The sequence below is a fragment of the Pelodiscus sinensis genome, chromosome 5, assembly GCF_052426305.1.
Source record: "Pelodiscus sinensis isolate ZL-2025 chromosome 5, ASM5242630v1, whole genome shotgun sequence".
Taxonomy (NCBI): domain Eukaryota; kingdom Metazoa; phylum Chordata; order Testudines; family Trionychidae; genus Pelodiscus; species Pelodiscus sinensis.
Window position 1 is genome coordinate 36,055,113 of NC_143056.1, and position 12,149 is coordinate 36,067,261.

The following is a 12,149-nucleotide window of genomic DNA, read 5'->3' on the forward strand; positions in this document are numbered from 1 at the left end:
TGTAATGCTTTTGATTTTTATGAGCATTCTCACAATGTACTGTGTTGTAGTTTATCTATTGGGTGAGGGGAGGGAAATACATGTGGGAGTTTTGCTGTGACTGAAGTACTTATCACTTCCCCCTGTGTGAAGAGGGCCTCTGCTACTACAAATACATCACACCAATTGGTCACAGAGTGAAACATATGACTAGTGGTTGCTGTTTCACTTTTGGTAAATCAGATGCAGAAATGTTATGTAGTCATATTTAATAATTTTCACTAAGCCTTAATTTCACTGGGGCTTTTAATAAATTGATTTCATGTGTCTTCATTATTTATTTATTATTATTATTATTATTATTATTATTTTATTTTATTATTATTGTTATTATTATTATTATTATTGCTGTAGTACCTTGAAACACTAGCCCTGGACTAACATCCCATTGTGCCAGTCAGGGCTGCCAAGGCAGGGGATGAGACAACTTCCCCAGGGCTGGTAATACAAAAGATCCCAGAGTTCCCAGATGCCTCTGCTGCTACTGTGGCAACAGTGTGTGGTGTATGAAGGCACAGACTCCGGCCGGTGCAAGCATGAAATCATTTTATTGCAAGATTACAACTATCTTTATACCCTCTCAACTTCCTAAAAGTCCACATCCTGCTTTTTCACAAACTGTGCTTTTTCACAGCCCCAACACAGCATTCTCGAAGGTCGTTGACTCGGGCAGATGTTGTTATTGTTGGCTCAGGACTCTTGCTTGGTTTTGTCCTTGGGATGCTCTGTCATGCGGCCAAAGCACTATACTTGTTGATTCTCTACAACAGTGGATGCCTTGGGCTCTTTAAATTTCTTCTGGAGCACCACATTGTGCTCTGGGCAGCATTGAGGGTTGCTTGGGAAAGGCAAGGTGCTCTTCAAGTGGCACTGAAGATAGCCTAGTCCTAGCCCCACCCCTTCCACCCAAGGCCCTACTTCTTCTGGGGGCATGGAGTAGATGCATCCCCTCCCCCCGCCCCACCTCCTAGTCTTGCCCAGTGGCCCAGTGAGGCTGTTGGCCCTGCTGGTTCTAGGTGCTGCACACACACGGAACAAAGAGACAGTCCTGACTAAGGAGCTTACAACCTACGTATAAGACAATAGAAAACAAATGGCTAAAGATAGATGGGAAAGTACAAGGAAATAATGTGACAATATTGACCAGGAAATAGTCTCAGCACACCAATAGTAGTATGGGTCATCAAACTCAAACTTTGGACAAATCATCTCTGTTTCTGATGAGCAAATAATAGATTCCTGAGGACAAATCCTCAGTTCCTTACTCAGAAAAACTCCAATCTATTTCAACATCTTTATCATTAATTACTGAGAAAGGAATTCTGGATCTAGATAGAAAAGACCTGTTGGTTCTTTAACAAGATTGTTTTATACAGTGAAATTTCTAATGCTTTGTCTAGGATTGTTTTAATTGTTTAAAGCAATGGGACTTTCTCCACTTCCTGTGGGAGTCTGATCCACAACGTTCTGAATGTCATCACAAAGAAGTGTTTTATAATATTTATCTTAAATTTTCTTTTTTTTAATTTCATCCTATTAACTGTACCCATTCCCCCATGTATAGCGCCTCTCATTGCCTGGAGTTTATACATCAAATAGCTGTAGAGTGAAAACAGGTTAGAGAGCTTTGGAGTAGTGTAGCTTTCATTCTAACACTCCCTCTAAGAGAGATAATTTGAATAGCTGTGTCATACACTCTTATCAATTCACTCTACCTAAGTGTTGATTGATTCTGGCCAAATATTTCCAGCCAGCCAAGAGGAAGAGGTGCTGAGGAGACCTTCAACTGACAGCCAGTTGAAAGATAATAATACTTTTCACTTATAAAACAAGGGTCCTCTTAAAGCACTTTGCAAATACTAGGCCTGCTTCTCAGTTACATTAAGGCTACATCTACACGGCAACAAAAGCTGGAGCATCAAATCTCGGCGCCTGCATCAGTGGATCTGGGGTTGTAGGGCTTGCACTGCATGACTAAAAATAGACACATGGATGTTTCATACTGGACTCTGAGACCATCTCTCCTTGCAGGATTTCAAAGCCCAGGCTCCAATTCAAGACTGAACATCTGCACTGTAGTCCTGTGAGCTCAACTCAGCTAGCCTATGCTGTGCTGCAGGTCTTTTATTGCTTTGTAGATGTGCTCTGAGGCCTCTTTACTTGACACTGTCAGAGCAAAGAGGCCTTACAGTGGGCATAATTATGTAGTGCAATGGGGCCTTAATGTCAACAAGAATGCATCCTACTGACCAATTGAGAGCCAGGTTATACCATTAAGGAATATGCCTTCACTGGAGGTAGTTTAGAGCCTTCCATAGGTATCAATTCTGCGGGTGTGCTGGGCCTGAAGCACCTATAGGGGAAAAATAGTGGACGCTCAGTACGTGCCAGCAGCCCCACGGATTCAGTGACATATAGGAGGTATTAGGGGGCAGGAGGGGCAAAGCAGAGGCAAAAAGAGGCAGGGTGGGATTGGGTGGGAAGATGTGGGATGGGAGCTGGGGAGAATGGGTGGAATAGAGGCAAGTCCTGGGGTAGATTTCCACAGGGAAATTTCAAAGTTGGCATCTCTGGAGCCTCCCAACCACAGTGGCTTAAGAGAGTGTTCCAGAGTGCAGAAGAATCCATAGCTGTATCCCTCGGGATGATGCAATTAAGCCCTCCCATCCACAGCTGATGAGCTCTATGGCTTAATACAGGTCATAGGCCCATTTCCTCCCTGCTCACTTTAAGGTAATTAGCAGCTACAAGGGCATAAGCTAAAAGAGCCTCTGTGCTTTGGAGAGGACAGGAAAAACAATTGTGTCTGGCACTCCACCGTGGGGAATTTGCACTGTGTTCAAAGGGGTTAACTGGTGCACTGAGAGGTTAAATGACTTTCCCAAATTCAGAGATGGCATCAGTGGTGGAGTTCAAAATATAACCCAGGAGCCTCGACTGTTGGTCTCCTGCTCCCACTGCTAAACCACATTTCATAGCAAAGAGGAATGGGGATGTACGTGCTGTGGATTTTTTTGTTTTGGAAAAAAAAACCTTTCTACAGATCTTTGAGGACCTGATAAAACTTGAAAGTGTAATCTAACTGGATTTCAATTTCTTTTTAATCAAAGAATCATTTTTTTCTTCATTCAAATATATGGTTCAAATGAAATTGGAAAGGCCATTTACAATTATCTTCAAATATGATTCACATCAACAAGCTCTCTTTGAAGTCACTGTGTCTCAGTGATAAGGAAAATAGCTACAAAAATGTGTATCTTGTATATCTTGTGGCATTGCTATTAGAGGGACAAAATATCCTCACTTTTATGAGTGCAGGTGATGAAAGGTGGACAAGCACCAACCACAAGGGACTAGTAAGACTACAAGATGACAAAAGAAGTTTAAGTGTCATTATTATACCAGCTCTGTACTGAATCTGTGGAAGTCTTTCTGTGGAACATAAAACATCTCCAGAGGCGAGGGCAGAAATTATGAGGGAGGGAGGAGCAGGGCTCATGAGAATTACTACACTGATGGGCATGTCCTAAAATAGAGAGATAAATTGATAGCTTCTTCCACAGCAACTCAGGGGAGAATACCATGAGAAGGCAAAGCTGATTCTGGGCTTTACCTTTCCAATGTTTACTACAGGGTGAGTGGAAGACATTAAGAACTTCACTGGAGACACTGAGCACTTGTACTAGACACCTTCTGGCCTACCTCATCAATATCTTTTGTGAGCTGAGGGCTTCCTCATGTTTAAATGAAAAGGAAAAGACTGCATAGGCCCTATATTCATTACAGGCACCAATATACTTCTATGATGGGCATTAAACAAAAACATATTAGTAAGAAAGGTAGATAATTTTAAAAAGTTAAACAAGCTGATAAAAAAGGGACACATTTTCATAGACTATGATTGTTTTTACCAGTTCTCTTAAGATCAATGAATGACCTATTATCTCTAATGGTTTCCTTCAGCCCAAAGTTTGCCCTGCTGTGCTTATTTAGCTCCCCTCCCCACAACTATAGTTTATCTTTCTAATCATAGTAACTTCACTGCATTCTGGATGCCTATTTTTTCTCCTTTCTTGGTCTCTAGCAGTGACATGAAATGCATGGCTTTTATTTTTCTCTTATAAAGTTACCACCAATGTATTAATGTATTACTGCCAATGTAATAATTAGATCTTCAGATGGTGTAAATCAGACTTGTTCTTGCCATAGCAATGGGGCTACTTTGAATTACATCAGCTGGGGAGGAGAGAAAGAAAGAAAGAAAGAAAGAAAGAAAGAAAGAAAGAAAGAAAGAAAGAAAGAAAGAAAGAAAGAAAGAAAGAAAGAAAGAAAGAAAGAAAGAAAAACATATGAGGATTCATCTCACCAGAAAATAATATAAGAAGCTGTGTTAGTACCCTTAGATTTATTAAATTAGGATCCTCTCTGTTAGCATTAGTCTGGTTTATGTCACTATCACTATCTTTAATTCAAGGAATTCTGACAAGCTGTAAAAATACAGAGAGACATCCTGAAAGTGGGTAGACTGAAGGGTGACTAAAGAAGAGGTCAGAGCCACTGCTATTTGCTTAGGAATAGATATCTTTCTGTAACTGTTATGGAGAGGAAATGATGACCGGGCAAGGTCAAAACTAGCTCAGCTTGCACCAGGCAGCTGGAAGATTGTAGGTTTAACATGTGCTATCTTGTGTTATGCTGCATGCTAGAATAACACAGAGCATCATGGGACTGATGTATAGCTGTGATTAGTCAAACTGGTCCTGCTTCAGTACAGATTATGTCTGGGTCTGTCTGAGTTTACCCAGTGTTTGAGATAAGGAAAGATTATGAAACCAGACACCTGGACTATTAACACATGACATTAGCAGTAGCGGTCAATAATTTTGGAGCTTATGTTGCTCCTATGAAATTCTATGGCTCTCTTAACATTGATTTTCAGGAGATCAAGTTTAGAGTCTTGGTTTCTGAATAAATTTTTAATCATTGTGTATAAAAAATTCTGAATGAAATTGTGTTTGTGTTCCTCCTCCATCTGCTCTTGCTCCCCTGCCATCCTTGTGGCTTTAACTACCACATTCCCCTCGGTTCCCCAAAGGTGCATTCAACCTGGATACGGGCCCTGCTTAGGTGGGCATTGAATTGGTTCCTGCTCGGTGGCTAGTGTAGGGCTTCATCAGTCATGGCATAAGGGGTAGGCCATGTCCCCCATGATGCACAGTGGCATCTGCACGTCCCCAACCCCAAAGTCATGCCAGGGGAAGAATGTGCCAGCCTGCAGCTTGTTGTAGAGGCTGGAATTCCTAAAAATGTGGGCGTCACATGCCCTGCCTGACCACCCAACAAAAATGTGCGTGAACTGTCCATGGTGGTTGACCAGGGCCTTCTGCACCATGGAGAAATAGCCCTTGCAGTTTCTGTATTGGGTGGCTCGATGTTGTGGTACATGGAGGGAAATATGGGTACCATCAATGATCCCTCTGCAGTTGAGGAAGCCCAGGGCAGCAAATCTGGCCATGATGGGGTCCAGGTCTCCAAGGCAGGACAGAGGTGATGGCCCTCCTCATCTGTAGAAGGAGACAAAGAAACACACAAAACAGAGAATCAGAGGGGGTGCCTGAGCCCTTGGGAGGTCCTTGAGTCCCTCCTTACCTCCCCCACCCTCAAACAATGCAGGAGCCACAGCCTATGAGGCCGTCTCCCCACAAGGTTGTGTGAGAGCGGGATGTCAGAACCTGGCAGGGATGAGGCTCTCCTCCCACCTCTGCACCTCCAACCCACCCTTTCCCTAGGGTCTCCCTTTCCAGAACTTCCCCCGCTCCAGGGACTGCAGCCCAAAAGTGCCTTATCTCCATAAGGAGGGACCCGATGGTGAACTTTCCCACACCAAACTGGTTGTCCACAGACCGGTAATTGTCATGGGTGGCAAAATTTCAGATGGTGACCCGCTTCTCCAGGGGGATGGTAGGCCGCAGGTGAGTGTCACATCATTGGAAAGCAGGGGCGAGCCAGGCACACAGCTCCAAAAAGGTGGCCTCCTGCATGCAGAAGTTTTAGAGCCACTGATGGTCGTCCCACCGTTCCATCACCAGCAGGTCACACTAGTCAGAACTGGTATTGAGCCTCCAAAAGCGTCTCTCCACTGTGGAGTGCAGTTGCAAGAGCCTTGCTCCCACAAACAGGGAGAGGGTTTCAATGATGAGCTTGGCATCGAGCTCATGCAGGGCCATGAAGGCAGCCTGCACAAACTGCTGCAGAAACTGCAGCATGGCAGTGTGGGACAATCGCATGCTCGGAGGCAGCTCCGGCTCTATGGCAAGGAATACGCTGTGGCATTCAAAAGCTGGGCAACCAGAGCACGCACTGCTAAAGGTTTGCTGACCCTCGGAGAGGAAGGCGAGCAAGCAGCAGAAGCTGAAAAAAGGCTGTACAGGGGGGATCCCTTTAAGCATGCGGCTTAGCTAGCCTCAGTCAATAGCACCCAGAAACAACTGCTGACCTAATGCCCTGCCTGAACTGATTCTGGGTGGCCTTGAATGCGAGATTGCATCCAATCCATGTGGATGCTATCTTTTAAAAAAGCAGGTCATTTTTTCGTTACACTTTTGCTGTGTGGACACTCTCTTTCAAAATAAGCTTTTCTGGAAGATCTCTTCCAGAAAAGCTTATTCTGAAAGAAGCTTGCAGTCTAGATATAACCATAAAATTTAAATCATGTGGAAAGAGTATGGTTTATACTAGGCTATGTCTAGACTGCAGGCTTCTTTCGAAAGAGGCTCTTTCGAAAGCATCTTTCGAAAGAGCCTCTTTCGAAAGAGAGCGTCTAGACTGCACGGAGAAATTTCGAAAAAGCGGCTTGCTTTTTCAAAAGAAAGCATCCAGTGAGTCTGGATGCTCTCTTTTGAAGAAGCCCTATTTACATTGAAGAACGCCTTCTTTCGAAAGAGGAACTTTCGAAAGAAGGCGTTCTTCCTTGTGAAATGAGGTTTACCGCCATCGAAAGAAAAGCCGCGTTCTTTCGAATTAATTTCGAAAGAACGCGGCTTGAGTCTGGACGCAGGGGAAGTTTTTTCGAAAAAAGGCTACTTTTTTCGAAAAAACCCCTGAGTCTGGACACAGCCCTAGAGACTTGAGAACTACATGCAACATTTTTAGATAAGTTTATACATTAATATGTTTCCACACATTTTAAAATGTAACCTGTACAAGTTGTAAATTATTTTACCCATGCATGCAATTGATAAATATGTAAACAGTGTGTTGTACATGTGTGCATAAGCACAATTATGCATGCAGAAGAGTAAGCAGTTTTTTGGTGGGAAAAAACCCCAAGCAAAACAAACAAACAAACAAAATTAAACCACCCAGTCACTGTGGAGAAAAACAAAATCTGTTTTTGCAAAGTTTCACAGCCCAGTTATCCTTTAGGTGCAATTTTATTAATCATTGAGAAGCTATAAAATGTATATAATGAACCAGCTGAAAATTTTTTTGGAATTTTGCTGAAAAAAATTCTACAATTTGAAATAATTCTCTGCAAAAAAATCAAATAAAGAGAATGAATAGAAAATGGAAAGATAGTTTGTGCTAATACCATAATTATTTTAGGATGAATATTTCATAAATAAAATTTCAGCATATAATAGTGGAAGTTCAAACTGCAAGAAGTGATGCATATTTCAGGTTTAACTTTCTTTTTGTTTTAATACTACTGGCAAAACGTGAAATAAAGTCAGGGATTTTAAATGAAAAAAATATTTTACTGGGTGGATAAATCACATTTGTTATAGTTCCATAGGAGAAACAGCCATTTCAAATTTGCTAAATTGCTAGCAACCAATGTCATATTTCTTTTATTTTATTTGTGCAGACATGCCAAAGCAAAATTTTTTCTAGTAGTGCACTCTATAAACAAATTCCCATGTCTTTTTGTACCACCAGACATGTTAAGATCTGAAGCCTCAACTTGAAATGCCTGATGAAGAAATGGTGTATTTCTAATTCTCTCTTTCATCTCTCCTTCCCTCTTTTAATTGGCCTGGCACAAAAGCAGTCTCTAGTCTGAATTCTGTGTGGAGCTGCAGAGTGAAACTCCTGCAAGAATTAAGAAATAAAGCTTCTCAGAGGAATTTCAATGAAATGTTGGATTATGTAGTTCTATTGAAATCAAAATGCTTTGCAGTCAGGTTGATATATTCTGTTTCAGAAGAAAACCATTCAATATTTATGTTTTCAAAACAAAAATTGTGATTTCACTTTGAATGTTTTTAACTTTTGTCTTATATATTTAAAAATAAATTAACGTAGGGTATTGAAGCCTGTCTTAAGCATCTACTCAAGAAAGCCACTCAATAAATCAACAAAATTAGTTGGTTAAAGGGGGGTGAAGCAGAATTTAGTCTCACTAGTCCAGATTCTAGTGTACACTAAGGATCACTCACATTATTGTTCCCAGCACCTTTAAGTCCCTTTAAATGGCCAGTGACTCATAAAGGGGCGTTTGTATAAATGTCACTCTGGCCAAGTTTGGAGATACTTTCGGATGAACACTGAATATAAGAGTCTTGCTCATTCTCATGTTCATACCTCATTGTATGTATTTTTTGGAGTGGAAATTAGTGGATTTTCCTTATTGAACAAATTTGAACATGTGAAGACCTATTGGTTTGCTTTTCAAAGGTTCTATGCACCTGCCCATTGATTTCAAGTGCCTAACTTATCATTAATTATTATTACCATAATAAGATTATTTCATCAGTCATACAGTCACATTGCTTTTTTTCTATATTCACTTTCTTCCTTCAAGGAATAAGCATAGCTTTCATGGACTCCTGTATGTTACTGTTTTGACAGAGGAATGTTACTGTATATTCCTTAAAACACACTGAAGTATTTGCAAAGGTTTACATCTTTCTCATTTCCAACACTTGCACAAAACTTGCAGGATTAGGGCTTGAAATGCACGTACTTTTTCTAGGCCAGTTGACTAATGAAAACACTCTTCATTATTTCCAGCCTCTGTAGTGGTGTACAGTGTAATTAACTATGATGTGCACTTCACAGCCAATTAGCGAATATTGTAGCACCAAACTAATTGGATACAATAGCACCTCTGAAGGGCAATAAAACAAGTTTATCACCTTTTGTGATTGACATAAGTGTATTGTGAGTACAGCATGTAGAATAAGATCAGGAAAGTTGTAAAGATGTTTTTGACTAGATTAAATTGTTCAGTATTCCTGTCACTTCAGGATCAAGTATGTCTTAGTCATATTCCATTCACTGTTTTTCATAGAACACTAGAACTAGAAGGGACCTCAAGAGGTCATCAAGACCAGTCCCTTACCTTCATGGCAGGACTAGGCACCGTCTATATCAACCCTGACAGGTGTCTGTCTAACCTGCTCTTAAATATCTCCAGTGATGGAGATTCCAAAACTTCACTGGGCAATTTATTCCAGTGTTTAACCACTCTGACAGTTAGGAAGTTTTTTCTAATGGACAACCTAAACCTCCCTTGTTGCAGTTAAGCCCATAAAATCATATATTCCTATAATCCTATTTTATAGACTCCATCTCTGTCATTCCCAACTTCCCTCCATTTATTAAGTACCAACCTCATCTATATATTCAGAGGTGACTGGTGACCCTCTCCAGCCAAAGGAAGGACTGAGACAATCCCCTTCACCCCAGGCCCTGCTTCTCCCTGTCCCTGATCTGCCCTTGCTCCACCCACTCTCCAGCTTTTCTCACCCTGACTCTGACTCCAACTGAGGTGACCCAGGGGACTAGTGGGGCTGTGGCTCTGGCACCAACAACAGGGGTCTGCCCCCCACTCACTAGTAATAAAGGCCCAGCCCGCATACTCACTGGCAGTGGCAGGGGAAGCATAGCAATGCAGCCTCAGTTCATTTTTCTCCCTTAGCTGTGTTGCTCTGCTTTCTGCTGGTGAGTGTGGGGTGGTCACACCCACTCCCCTGGAACATTGCACCAGAAGAGTAGGGCTCTGAGGCCAGGTTGCAGGGCTTTCCCTGCCACTGCCGGTGAGTGTGGGAGGCTGGACTCCCAAGCTATTCCACCTGCCCACTGCTGGCTGTCCCCTTGTTCCTCCCATCCATAGCGCTGGGGGGACACATGATCCTTGTGCCCCCCACATGTTGCCCCTCTGTGTACCTAACTCGATTGTCACCATTGTGGTGATGTCAATGATCAAAATTTATGAAAAGTCTCATGGTAATAAGGCAGGAGACTGGACCTGATGACCTCTCAAGGTCGCTTCCAGTTCTAGTATTCTATGATTCTATAAATAGATGATTTCATTAAATCCCCCATTCCAGGATTCATGTGCATATGTGAGGATTCCAACTTTTATTTTAGATAAAATACATTTCTAGCCCTCAAGATTGCAGAGAAAAGCATGAAAATAGGATCCCGATGTATTTTAAAAGCTCTATGACTGGATGTCAAATGGAAAAAATACAATACATATAGTATTATTGTTATCTGATGTTCATTTATTGACATCATTTATTGACATTTATTATATGTGTTTGTGTGTAATTATAATTTAAATCTCATCCTTTTTAACTCTTACTTTTGTTTGTTTATTTGCAGGGAGGGTGACACTGAGTCATGATTTTTTAACATTTGAAGCTGGTAATATTGCCATTATTTGTATCATAGATTCCTCCTCTGAAGAGTCTATTATCTGGAGAAACCTCAGTGGACTTCTCTACCTCATTAACTTTCCATCTTTTTTTCAAAACTTATGTGAAAAACAGCTCTTTCCCACTCTGTTTCTAACATTAAGTTACTCTTGGCCTTTTTAGAGACACAAGGCACTGGCTCCATGGGTGCTCCAGGGCTGGAGCACCCACGGGAAAAAAACAGTGGGTGCTCAGCACTCACCGGCAGTCCCCTGATCAGCTTCTCCCTCCAGTGAACTGGCAGCCCTGCCAGTCATCTGATCCTCCCTAAGTCCTAGCTCCTTCAGTCCACCACAGAACAGCTGTTCAGCAGTGCTGTGAAGCAAGGGGGAAGAGCAAAGTCTGGGTGCATTCAGGAGATGAGCGGGAAGAGATGGGGTAGGATCTTGGGGGAAGGAGTGGAGTAGGGTCTTGAGGGAAGGGGGTGGAGTGGGAGGGGGATGTCTTCTTGGGTGGAATGAGGGTCAAGTACCCCAACAGCAAGTCACAAAAACAGTGCCTATGAACAATACTATGCCAATGGGAGAGTTTCTCCCACCAGCATAACTGAAGCATAATTGATCCACCCGCTCAAGAGCTGATAGCTGTGTCAAAGGAAGAAGCTCACTTACTAGCACAGCACTGTCTGCATCAGAGGTTAGGTTCATATAACTAGATTGCTCAGGAGTGAGGGGTTTTCACACCCCTGAGCGACATTATTATACCAGTACAAATTTGTAAGGTACACCTGGCCTCAAACTATAACCAGAACACAACTGAGGCAATAGCACTTACTTCCAAGTAGTGCCTATACTGACAGGAGGTGGTTTCTTACTGGTGTAGGTAACTCATCTCCCCAGGAAGCAGCAGCTAGGTCAATAGAAATTTTTTTCACACCACTGAGCAATGTGGCTATACGAATGTAAATTCCTATTGTAGATCAGGGTAAAAAAACAATCTTTTGAGCAGCACAGAGTTCCTCTTCTGCACTGTTAATCAGCCAACTAGAAGGTAGAACATAAGCTAAGCATAAGGAGTTAACCCATGTTGCAAGAGACCATTCAAGATTAAATGTGTAATTAACACCTTTGTAGTCATAGAACAGAGGGTTAGTGGGTTACAGATTATTATAATGAGACATGTAATCAGCAACTCTATTAAGTCCATGATTTTTAGTGTCTAGCAATGTTATGAATTTAAGCTTTCAACACTACCAAAGAGTACAAACAATTATTAGTCAGACACTAAAGATGACATACCCAGTCAGCTGGAATCTCTGCCACTTTATCTGTGGCATGTGGTTTGTTGGCAGCAACTCTGTGAGATGAAATAAGTGAAAAGGGATCTTCTTACTGAATGAGCTCCTTTTGAAGGGGAAGATATATCCAGATTTTGGGACAGGTGCACATTAAAGGAAAACAAAATGGT

The 12,149-nt window shown here is 41.9% G+C and overlaps 1 long non-coding RNA gene across 1 annotated transcript in view; it reads right to left on the minus strand.

The window, feature by feature from the left end:
• Positions 1–526: 526 nt before the first annotated feature.
• The window catches only part of LOC102449085 (uncharacterized), a 71,568-nt gene continuing 59,945 nt past the window's right edge, over positions 527–12,149 (minus strand). Inside the window, exon 3 of the long non-coding RNA XR_331264.5 lies at positions 527–5,603. This is a non-coding gene — a long non-coding RNA (uncharacterized LOC102449085). The remainder of the gene's footprint in view (positions 5,604–12,149) is intronic.